Source organism: Mustela nigripes, chromosome 9, assembly GCF_022355385.1.
Source record: "Mustela nigripes isolate SB6536 chromosome 9, MUSNIG.SB6536, whole genome shotgun sequence".
Lineage (NCBI taxonomy): Eukaryota > Metazoa > Chordata > Mammalia > Carnivora > Mustelidae > Mustela > Mustela nigripes.
The window spans coordinates 1503895-1518487 of NC_081565.1; positions in this window are offsets into that span (position 1 = coordinate 1503895).

Genomic DNA, 14593 nt, shown 5'->3' on the forward strand with positions numbered 1-14593 from the left:
CGTTGATGGAGTGATTGCTTAAAGCTCAAAATCTTTGTTCTTTCTGTAAGGGTCTGACCGACCAAAGATGCCACAGAAGGAGTCTGTCCCAGGCAAAATCGAGGACACTAAAGCAGGCGTCTGCGGCGCCAAGGCAGGGACGCCCGGGTGGGGCTTCAAGGGGCCCACCTTGACCTTGCGTCCGGGAGTCTGTCAGGATGGCAGGGACAATGTGGCCGCGCCGGCAGCGGGTCCCAGCAAGGTCCCCGGGGCCGACTTGTACCTGCCAACGGGGTGTAGGGTCTTCACAGGGCCCGGGAATAGGTCCCTGAACCGAGTGCACTGTGTGAGCTCCCTCCCGGGGAAGATCTGTGTTCAGGGAGGACGCTGGCTGGAAACCAAAGCGGCGGTTCTTGTTTAAGCAAAAGCCTTGGAAAAACGAGAGACACATGATTACTCAGTATCTTTATTTTGTAAACGTCTCGGAGCTTCTATGCAGGACGCCCGTTCCTCGCCCATGACCGGGACGCCCTGCCGTGCTGCTGCGCTCGCTGGCCGGGAAGTGCCATGGAAAGGCCGCCGGCCTGCTGCTTCCAGGATTTTGTAGACCTGGGTGTTTTCCCAGCAGAAAACAGTCCCAAGTTGTTTCGGGGTTTGGCTTGTGGTGGCAGAGCTGGTAAGTGGTTGCGGTGGCTGTGGACGCTGGGCGCTGGCAGCCGCCAGGGCAGCAGCCCCAGCAGGCCAACTTAGGATGGTGCTTGGTGAGTGCGAGGCCTCCTCCACCGGGTGGGCCTCCGGCCAACTCCCCATCCCATCTTCAAGGACAGTGTATGGAGCCATGGGCCAAGCAGTGGGAGAGCAGGGCTGGGGTCCGAGGCTGCAGTCAGGATGCTGGGCTGGGATCCGAGGCTGCAGTCAGGATGCTGCCACCCAAAGAGGGGTCTCAGCCTCAGAGCATCATGGGGTAGGGTGGGGGGGGTGACCTGTGAGGGCAGTGGCTTCCGGTCGGGTGCATTCTGCTGAGATGTCATTTAGGGCAGAGTGTGTGCTCATCATGAGCTCCCTGTCTTGGGAAAAAGGACTGACCTGCAGGCCTGAGCGCAGGTCCCAGGGCTGGGCTGGCTGATGCCGGGAGCTGGAGCGGGCTTAGGAACCAGGAGTCAACCTTACAGAACTGCCAGGCCTCCGTGGCTCCTGCCGCCTCCTCCCTCCCCGATGGCCCAGGCTGCCTTCAAGGTGGGTGGGGGAGGGAGTGACCCGGGACAGCCACTGTGTCAGACCGAGTGGGCAGGGAGGGCCCCTGCTGCTCACGCAGGACCCCCGGTGGGTGAAGATGGGCCCGAGGTGGGGCACGAGGGAAGAGAAGAGGGAACCCGGAAGGTTCTGCAGGTGCCAGGCTGCCCTGCTGACAGCACCTGCACGCAGGTGGTGGCAGGTTTGTCCTTGATTGGGGAGGTGGGGGTGAGGAGCCGGGGCTCCGCTAGAGCCTGCTTGGGGGGGGGGGTCTCTCAGCCTGGCAGGGGGATGTTCCAGTCAGGGTCAGGCTGGGTCTGGAGGTCAGGGTTAGGACAGAAGTGCGGGGGGCGGATAGTGGGAGAGGACGGAGGAGAGAAGCAGTTCTCGGAGGAGAGAAGCAGTTCTCTGAACAAAGAGGGGAGGCACCCGGTCCGGGTCCCTGGGGCTGGAGCCAGGTGCCCGGAGGCCGGAGGAAAAGCCTCCGGGGCCCCGCCCTCGCACTCCCACGCCTCTGCTGAGGGCCTCCCAGGGCCTGAGTCCTCTGCCGCTAGGAGGAGGGTCCGAGGGGCTGTCAGGAGGGGGGAATCAGCCAGCAGAGGGGCAACGGCGTGGAAGGGTGGTGCTTTGGGAACTTCCAGAAACCAGAGACTTATGTGAGAAAGTCTGGGTGCCGTCCAGACCCAGGGCAGTACGGACATCTCAGGAGATGCTCTCTCTGGTCCTGCGGCCACTCCTGGCAGCCCCCAGGAGGTCACACCTGGAGGGGCAGTCGGACCCCTGTGCCTGTCCCCGTCTCCCCTCCCCCCGCAGTATGGTGGGGGGCTGTGGGGGAGGGACACAGCCCCGCCCCGGGCGATGGCTGGGCAGGCGCCGCGGGCTCTGGACCAGAGTGTGAGCCCGGTACTGCTGCGGAGGACAGGGCGGTCGGCTGGGGCTGGCTGCACAGGCATCGATGGTCCCTGACCTTGAGAGGTCCCTGTCCCTGGCAGCCTGTGATTGGAGGAGGGAGCTGGCGGAGGGCAGGCGCTCCGTGCTGGTGCTGAATCAGCCCTTTCTGGGCCGGAGCGAGCTTCCTTCCCTCCGCCGAGCCCAGCGCTTCTCCTTCCCCCTCCCTGCTGCTCTGGGAAAGGGCCTCTCTGGGCCAGCCCCTCTAGGACAGCCAGCCGCCCCATCCCCTCGAGGCCCGCCTGCCGCTCTGCACCAGGCTGCACCCAGGACCCACTTTGCAGAAATCCCAGCAGTCTGGCGCGCCTCCCTGACAGCTCCCAGAAGAGGGAGCGCCCCGCCTCACCAGCATCCTTGCCCAGAGGGGACGGGGAGGACGGGAGGGAGCGGCTGATTCAGCGGCTCGTGGGCTGCGCCCCTCCCCCCGCCCCAGCGGGCAGCGTGCCCAGGCCTGCTGGCAGCTGTGTCACACGGGGCCTCTGGCAGAGTGTCTGTGGCTCTCACTGTGTGGCCGCCTCTGCGCCTGGTGCTGGGGGAGGGCCTGCAGGAGGGCGCATGGTGAGACGGCCGTCTCCGCTGGGCGTAACCGCGGCCTTATCCAAGAGAGGCCAGAACGCCACTCCTGGCCACCAGGAGCCACCAGGCCACTCCTGGAGCCCAGGTTGAGGCAGACCCCCTCCGCCTTTGGCCGGTTCAGCCATGTCCCCTGCCACCTTGACCTGGGGCTGGACGCTGACCCTGAGCCCTGGGCTGGGGATGGGCTGCACTGGTGGGAAGACGAAGAGGCTAGGTCGCTGGGTGGGGCCGGCGGTGTGGTTGAGCAGGGCAGGGCCTGGGGCCCCCCCCCGCCTGAAAGTGGGCATCCCTCTAGAGGGGACAGCCATGCCCCAGCCTCCGGAGTTGGTCAGTGGGAGAACGTCTCCAGAGGAGAGCCCTGCAGGCCTGTGCGAGGGGAGAAGCACGAGGCCATTTGTTCTGCGAGGAGGGGCCAGGGCTCCATTCTGCTTTCCGAGCACATTAGTGCCTCGTCCAGGCTGCGGCATGAATATTCATGCAGAAATCAGTCAGTCCAGGCTGAGGGCATTGCTGATGGCTGGGGAGAGCAGCTGGGGGTTGGGGGGAGTGGTCAGGTGGCCTCCCAGGAGGCATGTCCCCTGCCCCAGGGGTCAGCACCAGGTCCCCTGGAGCCCCGGGGGGCCCTTTCCTTCCAGGGGCACCCAGAAGAGGTTGTGCAGGTTTTGCCACGGACGCCGCTTTCTCCGGTGGGCAGGGAGGGGTGCCCTTCCTGCCCTCGCTCGGGTCAGGAGACAGGGAGACGCAGCGCACATGCCCCCTGGGGCCTACCCTGACCCCCGTGCCCCACTGGTGGGGATGTTTCTGCCCACGCGCTGACCTAGGTGAGCAGAGATGGTGGGTGTCCAGGTCTTTGCAAGGGCCGAGCCACACCCCTGCTCCGGGGCCCCTCTGCCCTCTCTGCCCCCGCCCACCCCGGCCCCTAGGCTCTCCTCCTCCAGGACTGGAATGCTGCCCAGCGGCTGACCTGCCCTTCACCTGCAGGGCCGAGGGGGCCTCCACACGCTCCCTGCCAGCTCGCAGCAGGCAGGGGCAGCCCTCGGACAATACAATTCTGAGTTTCAACTGTGAACTCGTTATTTACAACAACATCCTGACACAACGTCCCGGGAATTATCTGTGTTTTTCCAACTGTGCTTCCATCTCCCGGTCCCTGGGTTCCTGGCTCCCAGGGGCGGCGCGAGGTCCCCCCTGACGGCGCCGCCTGCAGCTGAGTCAGCCGAGCTCGGCACCACCTGCATGGGGAGCTGTGCTCCTCTGAGCAGCTGCAGCCCCTCGACCCGCCGAGCCACGGGGGTGTGTGCGCCTGCGTGTGCGTTCACATGTGTGCATGATGCATGCGTGTTCGCCACAGCCCGAAGTTCCGAGTCTGTCCCTGTGCACCCCGAGAGCGGGCAGGGCAGGGTGGGCCGGAGCTGGGCCTGCCTCCCTGCCCCCGCGGGTCCCTCCAGGCCTCTCAGAGAGGAGAGGGAAGCCCCCAGTGGCTTGCTCCGTCTGCCTTTCCCACTTTTGGCTCCGCCGGCCACGGAGCCGACCGCATGGAGGGCATTGCGTCCTCGCCACTGCCCCGTGCGGGTCTTTGCACCCCTCCAGGACCAGCTGTTCTGCGACATATGGGAGTGGAAAACAAGAGCAACTAGACAAAGTCCAGAAAGGACAGAGCTGCTGGGCACACCTCCTCCTGGAAGGAGGCCGGGGTTTCCTCCCTGGAGAACTGCGGATGCGGGTGGAGGACTCCTGAGGAGCCCAGACTGCCGCAGGGGGCCAGAGCTCCGCGCGGCCCTCTCCAGGGGCAGGTGCTGGAAGCCAGGGGCTGAGGCTGCAGCCCTGACCAGGGGCGGGGAGATGCCTTTCTGCCCTTTGCGGCCTGGGCCTGTTCCTGGTCTTGACCTCAGGGGCAGGCTGGCAGACGGTCTCCGGGGGCGCAGCGCGTTCACACAGTTGTGGAATGAGCAAAGGGCCGAGGGGGCTGTGCTGTCTCAGTCCACCCCTGGCGGCTGGGACGGAGCGCTGCAGCCGGGCCCACCACCACAGCTCCGGGGCTGCTAGTCCAGGACCCCGGCGCCCGCACAGTCCGCGTCCGGGGGGCTGCTCCCCGGCTCACAGACGCGACGTCTCGCTGTGTCCTCTCGCGGCGGGAGGGCCGCATGGGTCTCCGGGGTGGCTCGGCTGGTGACCTCCTCCCCTCTCAAGGCCGTCCTGACACCTTCACCTGGGGCGGGGTTAGGCTTCAACACAGGACTTTGGGGAGAAATAAATCTTTTTTTTTTTTAAGATTTATTTATTATTTGAGAGAGAGAGAGAGACAGCACGTGTGCAGGGTAAAGGGGCAGAGGGAGAGGGAGAGAGAACCGTAAGCACACCACACTGAGCAGGGAGCCCGATGCAGGATTCGATCCCAGGACCCTGAGGTCACCCCTCCGGGACCAGCTTTTTTGGCCCTGAGCCAAAGCCAGACACATAACAAAATGAGCCCCTCAGGCGCCCCAGGACACACATTCTGGTGATAGCACACGAGCCCCTAGGGCCTGACACTTTCTGAAAGACGGTGTCCAAGGTCACACAGTGCCCTGCAAGCTCGGCCTGGCCGGTGGGACGCCTCCCTCCCGAAGCGTCCGTGGGGACAGGTGCCTACAGTTGGCGGACTTCTCCGGGGAAGGTAGTGCCCTCTCCTCACCCTGGAACTGGCCCTGGAGTGCCTGCTCTTACCTCGGCAGGGGTCCCCCGCTCTCCGCCCCAGCTGTGTGGGTGCCCGGCTTACCTGGGGCTGCCCCCCAGCAGCTGTGCCCACCCTGGCGTGTCCGGCCAGGCTCTGCGGTCCCTCCAGGGGGAAGGTGAGTCACCGCCGCCACCCATGCCTCCGCCTGCCCGGCAGCAGGAAGCAGCAGCTGCGTTACAGCTGCACAAAATGTTAGAGAGAAATTTAGGACAAAAGAAGAAGAAGATTGGAGCATCCAATTTAAGCCAGGGGGAGGCACACGGAAGCCGACGCGGTGCTGCCCTAATTCACTCGCACGGAGCGCCACGGGCTCCGCAGCCGCTGCCGCGAAACCAAAATATTCACCCAGTTTCCTTCTGTGGAAGGGACCCGAGCTGGCCTCCAAGGACTCACAGATGTCCCTGGGCCCCAGGGCGCGGCCTCAGATGGCCCCGGGCCCGGCAGAACCCCTGGGGCCGCGGGGTCCCAGGCAGCCCTGGCTACGACCTATGCGTCTGGCCCACAGGAGCTCATGGCACCCCAGCCCTGCACACTCCTCATCTGCCCATCACTGCCCTGCCCGAGCACGTGTGGGCCGGCCAGCTCTGCTGCCCTTGGGCTGGTGTTCCCAGCTGGAGGAACTGGTCTAGTGCAAATAGGAGCTGCCCTCGGAGGAGGGCTTTTCAGGAGTCTGGGTGGGCAAGTCTTCATCTCCAGGGCAGCTGTCAGGCGTCTCCAGCCACGACGGGAGGACCCACCGTCGGTGCAACAGCGGGGCCAAAGGTTGGTCTGCAAGCCAGTGAGTGGGAGGCGGCGAGCCACAGACCCAGCGCTGGGCTCCTGGTGCCCCTTCCAGCCTGGAGCGGGCTCTGTGTGCTGATGCTGAGTGGGGAGACCATCCCTGCCCGAGGGGGCGCAGCTGCAGGCGGACCCGGCTGCCGCCTAGCCCCCCACCTCTCGGGGAAGTTTAGGGACCTCTGGCCTGCACTGCCCACATGTTCCAATTATGAGAATTAACCTCCTAACAACGTGCGGGCCCGGCCTGGGGTTTGAAGGAGAGGCGTATGACACGAGGAACAGTCTTAAACCCCGGGGTCTGTTCAGTCCTTCAGCAAAATGCCCTGGGCAGATCGTCCCCTGGGCAGCTTTGTAGGGGGTCAAGGAGAGGCGTCCGTACCTGCTCACACACCCACCTGGGCCCGGGTGCGCTCCCCGCCCAGAAGCCCTGGCTGTGGCGGGGCCCGACTCTGCACCCTCACGCACCTTCCCCCTTGCTGGGGGTCTGGCAGGGGCTCTCGCCCACCTCCCCTGGTGCGTCGTTCCAAGCACAGGGCAGGCACGGCCTTGTCGGCTGGGCTCCCTGAGATGTATTCCTGGGCTCCTGGCAGGCGAGGTCAGGGATGGGCAGGGATGCGGTGCTGGGCGGCGCTGCCTTCTGGACCCTGCCCTGCGGTCCGTGGGATTGAAGCCAGTGTCCCTGCTGATGCCCCCCACATTGCACAGAGGTACTAGCGCCTTCCCAAAGTGCTCTGGAATGTTCCAGGACGCATTCCTGGAAGCCTGGTTTCCCAGTCGTAAGTGCCTTGAAGGTCTCAGGACCCGCAGACACAGGGCTGTGGAGACTGGGGAGTTTGCTGGTGGGGCTGGGGCTCCAGCTGCCACGGGGACTTATCCGTTAGCACAAAGCTCAGGCTTGAGTTAAGGCCACACCTGGTGACCAAAAGGCCAGCTCTGGCCCATTCCCCAGACTGACCGCCTCATTTGGTTGGCCAGAATCGGAGCCACCAGGTCCTTACCCAGAACTTTCCAGGACAAGGGAGGATGAAAAGGACCATGGCCGTGGCCGGCAGGGACTGGGGCTGTCGTCACACCGGCAGCCCCAAACACCACCCAGAGCAAACAGTTGAGTCCTCGAGGCGCCGGGGCTGCCTGTCCGTCCCTTACTCTTGGCTCCTTTCCCTGGGGGACCCCGTGGGCCACATGACCCACCCAGGCCATTGAAGGGGGACAGTGCACAGCCCTTTGGACTCCTCCTCGGAGGGGAGGTTGTAAGCAGGCGGCCCCTCCCCTGGGCGGCCACATGGAGTGACTTCAGGAACGTGCTCAGGTAGCCCTCCTGCCAGCTCTGGGCCACCCTTCTCGATGACTAGCTGCAGGCCATGGCTCCCGCTCCTGCCCACCTGAGCCCTGGAGTCTCACTTGGGTCGGGGTGGAGAGTAGAGCCCTGCCCCCTAGGCTGCTCCTCTGAGCAAGACCTTTGGCCAGACTGGGGACATGGAGCAGAGGACTCAGTTCTCCCGCAAGCCAGAATGGGGGGGAGGGGAAGAAGGAGTGGGAGTCACACCTGGGGTGTCCCAGACCCCATGTCATCTCCAGAGGCCCCTGTCTCAGGGTCAGGCCATGGTTCTGGTGGGCCCAGGAGCAGGGATACGGCTGGAGGGGCTACGCCCAGCACTGTGCCCGGCTCCTCTGAAGGGATGTGCCCACTGAGGGGCATAGCCCCTGAGCATGAGCTCCCAGGGTGGGAGGTCTGAGTGGGGAGCCTGTGCTGAGGGCACCGCTACCCCCTCAGGAGGTCCTGGTTCATGATAGCGTTCACCCCGAGGGTTCCATCTGGGTATTGTTCCACCTGCGGGCACCCAGACCTCCCCCAAGGTCTGGGGGGGTGCCCAGCTCATTTCAGAGGGTTCTCCTGGTGGGCACACCTCGGATCCCAGTGCAGACCCCACCACCCCTGGCTGGCCCTTGAGAATGAAGTTTAGTCTTCCTGCGCTTCCAGACCCCCAAGCACCCGGTCTTCCTGGCAAGACCAGACCCAGGTTGGAATCTGCAGGGCCCAGCTGCCCACGGGCTGCCTGGAGGCAGGAGGGAGCTCCTGGCGAATGCACCGTAGCGTGTACGTGCGACCCCAGACCCAGTGTTCCTGCCCTGCCGTGCTCCATCATGTCCAGCCCGCCCCCCGTCATCCCCGAGGGCGCTGGGTCCATGGCTGGCTGCCAGCCCTGCTCCTGCAGTGCGGAGAGCAGGCCGGGCCAGGCCCCATGGCACTCCGCGTGGATCCCAGCAAGGACAGGCACACTCAGACCCTAATGCGCACCCTGTCCACCTGGGGGGTCCCCTCAGCAGGACAAGGGCCTAAGGGTGGGCAAAGGAGGAGCGGGAGGCGGGGGACCACGCGACACAGCAGCGCGGTCCAGAAGCCACTAAGTGCTTGTGGAGGTGGGCGGTCCGACCCTGTGGCCAGATGCTGAGACGTCAAGGGAAGATCAGGGCGCACTACTGGACTTGGGGCAGTGATGACCCCCAGTGACAGGACTGAGCCCTGGCCGCATCTGGCCTGATGCCTGGGATCATGTGACCCAAGCAGGAACCACCCAGGGAGTCCTGCAGCCACAGAGGAGGCTTGATTCCCCCAAAATGTCCTTCCGTTCCCATCGGGGGGAATGGGTATCACAGGCCTCCCACCTGGGTCCTTCTGGCTCCCCCTCCTGGGGTCCTGGGAGGATCCCCAGAGGGTCTCCTGGAACCCAGCAACCAGGAGACCTCTTCCCCACATGCACGGGGAGGCTCGCTTGGTGTGGAAGGAGAGGAATCCTGGCTCCGCTGACCAGGTGGTCCCTTCCCCCCCCCCCCACCTTCCCCGACGCCACTGGGAGCCTGTCCCCTGCACGGACACTCAGACAACGCCCGGCAGGCCGTTTCCTCCTCTCGTGTCCATGCACAGCGTTGGGTGTTTTCTCCAGGAAAACAGGGATCAGATTCCTGTCTTCCTTGCTTTTAAGCACAGAGCTCTGGGGCAGCCCATGTGCCGGGCAGCCGTCCCCAGACCGCGTGCATCTTCCCGCAGTGAACAGTCTCCATTGAACGTGGACCCCCTGCACCCCCTGGCCCCCTCCAGTGGGTGACCCCTTAGGTATTTCAGTACATGGGATCTGGACATGGCTCCGCTCCATGGGGAGACCACGTGCGGATGTTCCGTCGAAGGACACCGGGTTGTGTTCACACCTTGGCCGTTGTGAACGGGGCCATGAACACGGGGGCACAAAGAAGGCTTTGAGACCCTGCTCCAGATTTTCACTCACATCAGAAGCGGAACTGCAGGGTCGCATGTAATTCTCTTCAGTTTGTGAAGAACTGTACGCCTTTCCCCACGGCGGTCTCTGGCCAGTTCCCGGTTCCAACTCCGCGATGGTCTCTCACCGTGTGCACATGGCTTTCTGGGCCGTGGCATTCTGGGGGGTTCTGGGGGTTCTGACTGTGCCCCTGTCTCAGACAGAAGGCCCTGGAAAGCTGTCCCGGCCCACCCTGCTCTCCCCCCGCCGTGTCCCAGGGCCAAGTCCCGGGCCTGGCACACAGCCCTGCTCACAGATGACCTGGCCTCCTGCTCTCTGGGGGCAGGTGTGCAGCCTGTCTACCCCGCACCATGCGACGGGCCCTGCCTGCCACCCTCCTGGGCTGCCTGTGCTCTGACTGGGCCTGTCTCAGCAACTATGTCTCCTCACCTAGGGGCCAGATTAAACCAGCTGCTGGTGTGTAGAACTGCACCCCAGGAGGGAACCCAATGCTGTGAGAGCCAGCTTGGGGGTCTAAACAGCTTCCCTGAAGACCTGAATAGGATGGAACCTAAAGTAGGACCTAAAGTATAAACCAATCAGAGTTCACGTGCCAACACAGGGAGAGGAGGGATCCCAGGCAGGGGGACTGCAGGTGCAAAGGCCCTGTGGTCATGGGCACAGACTGGCGGGCCGTGTGCTACAAGGACAGGGTGGGTGGGTGGAGGACAGAAGCTGGGCAGCGGGCAGAGGCCGGCTCCTCAGGCCTAGAGGGAATTCACTGAGCACAGGGTGAGGCCCCGTCAGGTCAGCCCTTCTCTCCATTCTGGCTGCTCCTTCTCCCTTCCCCCTTCGCCCCTGCTTCTCATCCTTGGACACCTCCCTAGTCTCCAGCTCCTGTGTCTGCAGGTCAAGCAGACTCTCCATCAGAAACACAGAAGTTTGAAATCCCCCTCGTCCAGGGTCTTCATCATCTGCAGGGGTGCATGGACTGGCACGGGTGGGGGACCACGGCCTGAACCCCAGGAGTCTGTTGCCAGTTTCAGTACAGAACGCGCTTGGTCCCCCTTCCGGTTTGGGCTGATGCCTCCTAATGTGGACGCCGCACAGATAGTGTGCAGGGCCCGGAGCCGCCAGAGCTTGCACGCCGCCCTGGGGCTTCTGAGAGCACTGTGACAACGCCCAAAAAGGGCCACCGGAGACCTCCCGTGCCCCTGTGCCTCAGGCCCCGCAGGAGTACTCGCAGCCCCGCGCGTCCCCAGAGGGGAGAGGGGGGACTCCCAGGGGTGGAGGGGCTGCCGATTCTCCAGAGCCATGGTAAGAGGAGGAATGACAGAGGGACCCAGGAGCCTGGCTCTGGGGCAGCTAAGCTGCTGGCCCCTTTGCCGGAGGGGCCTGGAGACTCGCGACCTGTTAGCACCTCCTATTGTTCTTCCCCTCCTGCAAGAATGCTCACAGTGCTGCCCTGCACGCAGGCCCCCCAGCGCCCAGGAGTGGGGCCAGGAACAAAGTGAGGTAGTTTCCTGGGGAGGGGTGTGGGCTGTGTTCAAGGTTGCCCCCTGACAGGAGCCAGGGCCTGATGTCTGGAGCTGGGCAGTGGCTGGACGGTGGCCCGGGGCCCTGGGGCAGATGGCGCCTGGGCGTCCCTGCCCGGTGTCCTGTGCCTCGTTGAGTCAGGGGCACGCAGGGCTGGGTAGGGCGAGAGGAGCAGGGAGCTAGTGAGCAGGCTCACAGAAACCGGATGTGGAGACGGGTCACAGGTGAGACAGTAAGAAGGTTGGGCAGGAATGCCTTGTTTGTGCTCCTGATGCTGGAACAGGCGTCCCCTGTGTGATATAGACAAGATATTGACCGAGTTCTCTGGTCAATGTTCTAAAAAAAGGGCCGACCCTGGAGGCCCTGCAGGCAAGCCATGGTGGATGGTCCCTCCAGAGAGAGCCCCTTTCCTTTCCTTCCTGTTCTCACCTTCACTTAATACACTTTCGCTACACCTCACCCTTTGGTGGCCCCAAGATCCGTTCTTCGACTCCACGAGACCAGAATCCTGCAACACTGGGGCCCAGGGCGGCCATGAGGTGTGGGCGGCTCTTGCTCCCTCCACCTGTGGACCTGGCTCCCCCTGAAGTCTTCCCCAGTGCCAGCCTGGGGCCCCGGGCAGACGTGCTGAGGGGGTAGGCCATACGAACTGGTGGGACCGTTTGCTGGCCTCGATTCAAATCCAAAACTGGGGGTGGGGTGGGCAAAACCTGACAGGGCAAAGTGGGGGCCGGACTTGGCCTGCGAGTCTGGGGGTTGGGGTCTGCGACATCGCTGGCTCCTGCCCCGCTTAGATGGACGAGGCAGGTCTGCTCCCCGAGCCTGGGGTGAGACTGGGGGCCCTGCTCCAACCCTGGCTGCAAGGGGACGGCCCGAGCGCCCAGGCGTTCAGTGACACCCTCCCCCCCGCCCCGCCGCGCTGCATGGTTGGCACAGAGCAGGATCCTAACAAAGGGGCCCTTTGTGGGCCACTGGCGTGTGGCCGCACACAGGCGGCCAGGGCCTCTCCCGGAGCTTCCCGGGGGAGGGGCCGGAAGTGGAGCCTCATGGCTTTTCTGGCAGCTGCCCAGTCTCGGGGTCAGGGTCGTCCCTGAGTTAGCCTCTGCTGAGAACGCGGGTGCTTGGGGTGATGGCAGGACAACCCCCCACCGGCCGCTCCCCATTGGGGCTGAGGAAGAGCCCACCCGGGGCAGCTTCCCAGGGAGGGTGAGGGACCCACCATCGGTCAGGTGTTTACTTTGGCTCCGGTGAACTCCTCCTTGGACCAAAGAGAGCAAACGCCTGGGCGCTGAAGGCTTTCCGGCGTCCTTGCTTCTGTGCCGACGGGCCAGCGTGGGACAAGGAGGGTGGACACGCTCCTTCACGGCCCTGCGCAGGCCTGCCCTGGCCCCGGCCCCCGGGCGCAAAGACGCGCGGTGGGCGCCCCGATCCCACTCAGCTCGGGCCGACAGGACTCTGCGTGTACCTGCGGGGGGAGGCTCCGTTTTCCTGCTCGGCCATTTACGGGGCTGGAGTCTGTTCTCATGCCGGCAGACCCAGCCAGGGTCTGACCCTGGGGTCCCCTGCCTACTGCTTCCCGTCCTGCCAACAGAAGACTCTGGACACTCAGGGACCCCCAACTCAGACAGGTAGACAGGGGCTCTGGCCCCTCGTCACTGAGGGCACAGCACCCCTCAGGCGCCCACACTCTGTAGACATCTATGGTCACCTGACCTGTACCAGGCACCCTACTGGGCCAGGGCTAGGGTGGTGAATAATATGGGAGGGCTGGTGCCTGTGGGGACGTGAGTGTCAGAGTGGATTAGCACCCAGGGTTGGGTCAGGGAGAGTCAGCGGGCAGCGGCCCATCTGTCACTTTTATATGGGAGGGTTGGGAAGACCCAGTCTCCAGGGATGACTGGGCAGAGACCCAAAGGAAGCAAATCGTCTCAAAGACATGGCAGGTGGAGGGGGAGGTACGGGCAGTGGGATCGGCAGGTGCAAAGTCCCTGGGGCAGAAGGATGCCCGCAGTTGGAGGCCCCGCAGAAACCAGTGCGCTGGAGCAGAGCTGGGAGCTGGAGCTACATCAGGACCAAGTTGTGGGGAGCGTGGGCTGGGGACCCAGGTCTTGGCCGTTGCAAAGACTTGGGCTCAAGTTCTGTGTGGGAAGGAGATGGGGAGCACTGAGGGATCTGAGCAGAGGGCATCTCTGATCGGACATGTTCAGAAGCATCTCTGGTCCTGTGTGGTACGAGACCTGGATGGGGCAGCGGGGTGGGGGGAGCCGGGGAACCCCAGCTTTGGGGCTGCTGCAGTAACTTGGGGAGAAGGGGATTAGACTGGAGGGTCTGCGGAGAGATGGTGGGTGTGAGAAGGGGTCAGCTGTGCGGTGGAGCTGCAGGCCTAGGGGACCCACGGGACCCGGGATGGGAGAAAGGTGACCCATAAGCCGGTGTTTGGCCTGAGCTGTCCAAAGGGTGAGCGGCCACTTGCTGAAGCAGAAGAGGCAGCGGGAACAGGCCTAGGGCACGGCAAGGGACTCTGTCCGGCCATCAGCCACCCAAGCGGGCAGTCGAGGAGGCAGCTGGCTGAGTGCATCTTGAGTCTAGGTGTGTTTGACCGTCCTTAGTCCTTCAAGACAAGCCTTGGATGGAGGAGGTCAGTGTCTTCCAGAATGGATGTGGCACAGTGCGCAGACCTGACCCCCAAAACCGCTCACGGAGGACGCCCGGGACAGACCCGTGGAGGAAGCAGAGTTTGGGGTACGTGTGGCTGGAGGAGCCCTGGGAGGAGAAAGGTGCCCCCTCCATCCCTCCTCGACAGATGGCCAACCCGGGGGTGGTCAGGTTTGCACAGAGCACTGAGCCACCTGCAGGACCCGCCAAGGCTTGTGGCATCTGGGGGAGGACAGACAGGCGGCCAGGCACTGGTTCTCTTCCTTGCTCCCAAGAATTCCTGGGCCCCCACCCGAGGACAACCCCCCCCCACCGTGGCTTACCTGTTTGCAGATTTATCTCTTGTCACCTCCCTCTCCCCTCCCCAGCCCCCACCCCAAGCCCTATGCTCTCTGCATTAGCGAAGGATCTGACGCCAGGCCCGGCCTTCCTGAGCTGAGGAAGCCCCCTTTGGCAGGGCAGAGGGGCTGCGGCGCTAATCAGATCCCTCAGGAGGGGACTGTGGCCCACCCGCCCGCCTATCAGCGCCCACACCAAGCTGACTGCTCGCCACATCTAACTCACAGCGGAGGCACGAGGCACTCGGGCCCACACCCTGAGTTCCTTGGTGACCCAGGCTGGGAGCCCTGGCTGAGCGAGCCCGGGGCTGGCTACACGTTCGTCCAGAGCTGCGCTATTCTCATTGGCAAAACAGGAGTAGGAACAGAGCTAACCTCACGGGAGTGTCGGAACATAAAGTTAGAGCGCGCCCCGGACACGGACACGCAGCCAGGCCTGGAAGTGAGTTAGCCGGCAAAAAAGCATTTGTATTTAAACGTCTGGGTGGCTCGGTTGTTAGGCAAATGCCTCCGGCTGGGGTCACGATCTCGGGTTCCTTTCTGCCGGCAGCCTGCTCCCTCTCCAGCTTCTGTTCCCTCCC